Here is a 1,798-nt window from a genome sequence, read left to right as displayed (position 1 = left end):
GGCAGTGATACATTGTAGTTTATATACATTTAGGGGGCAGTGCTTAGAAATGGAGACAAAGCACCCATAAGAGAACAGGAACAGACAGGAACCTCTTGCTACACTTTGCGATAGATAATCATTTGTCTGATGTAATTTTACCTTAAATGTTAAATACAATGTACTTCACCTTAGTTTTTCATGTGATGCTATGTCAGAACATAGGATCAGCATATTTTAAACAGATTCTTAAATTTGTAATCCCACACTAACTAGCCTGGAAAATGCGACATCAGAGTGGACGACTAGCCTGCAGGAACTTGAACCGACTGTGGCCTCCTTACGGAACGAGATTGCGGCTCTTCAGGCTAAGTGCACAGATCTGGAATGTCGCTCTCGCAGAAGCAATTTGCGTCTTGTGGGTATTCCCGAGGGTATGGAGGGCACACAGCCCACAAAATTCATTGCAGATAGCCTCCATGAACCCCCGCTTTTTGCCCGAGCCCAACGTACACTGGCAGCGTGACCCGCGGAGGGTCAGGAGATACATCCAGCTGCAGAACCGCAGAACCCTTATGTCACAGCAGTCTCAGGACAGCAGCGCAAGGCCAGCGGGTGGAACAAAAGTCATCTTACTAAGCATAGCGCCACGTAGTGTTTTGGATCATTTCAAGGTTTTAATCTACGTTGATGTCAAGTCAGCATTTTATTATAACGATTTAAGCAGATGATAGATAGATGAGGTAGATAGACAAAACGAAGCTTGAGGATTTGAACATTTGATAAAAAAAATTTTACAATTATTTTTCCATTATACACATAATCATACATAAGTAGCAAAAGATAAAAAAATAAAAATAAAACAAACAAATGTTAAAGCAAAGCAGGCACACCAATAATTATCAAAATTGACAAAAGAAAACCAAAATAAATCAAAACTCGAGAAACATGCAATTTATTTTGAGGCCCCTTTTGTTCATGCACTCATCAAGAAAAATGTCCATATTATCCTTGAATTGGAATTGGAAAACAAAAGGTTCTTTGGCCAGTTACTGTTCGTCAGCTATTTCGGCCTGTTTTACAAGAAGAAGAGCAAAAAGCTCTTATTTTTGCTGAAGAAGAGCTTTCTTCTGGTCTTCCTCTTTCAGTTGGAGGAACCTCAGCTCTTTCACCAAACCTCTGAAGACACAGAGGTATTTCCGCAGCCATCCAACTGCAGTGTGTAGGTCTTTTGTTATCCTTGGCTCCTGAATGAGGTGTACAAACAAATGGAATGAAGTGCTGGAAATACCTTCAATAATACTGTGCATTCAATAACACATAACACTAAAAAGTCATGTGCTTTAGTCAGGATGTAGCAAGCGTTATCAAGTTTTGATAGTTTTTTTTTTCTCAAGTGCCCCTATTTGGGATATAAAAAAACATACCCTGCTGCAGATTTCTATCTCCTGCACTTCTGGCACTTGCACGCAGTGAGGACAAGTTTCCTGCGAAAAAAATTATGGTAATTTGTAGTCTGCTGGACAGAGAAAAACTAGTCCGTGAGAAAAAGATACCTTTCAACAGCAAAACTTTCCAAGAGAATGTGGCAACACCATTTTAGTATTAGAGGAAAATCAAACTGGCAAATAAGGAAAAGCAAATATTAATATATCATCAAATTGAATTAAGTCACAATTATCTTTTTAAACAACAACTTACAGCTGTGAAATCAAAGGGCATCTCAAGGACCATGTACAGAGCATACTGAAAAAAATATGTATATATATGTATATAAATATGTATATATATATATGTGTGTATATATATATATATATGT

This window comes from Sinocyclocheilus rhinocerous, unplaced genomic scaffold (assembly GCF_001515625.1).
Source record: "Sinocyclocheilus rhinocerous isolate Xijiao unplaced genomic scaffold, SAMN03320098_v1.1 scaffold1681, whole genome shotgun sequence".
NCBI classification, from domain to species: domain Eukaryota; kingdom Metazoa; phylum Chordata; class Actinopteri; order Cypriniformes; family Cyprinidae; genus Sinocyclocheilus; species Sinocyclocheilus rhinocerous.
This window is presented reverse-complemented; position numbering follows the sequence as displayed.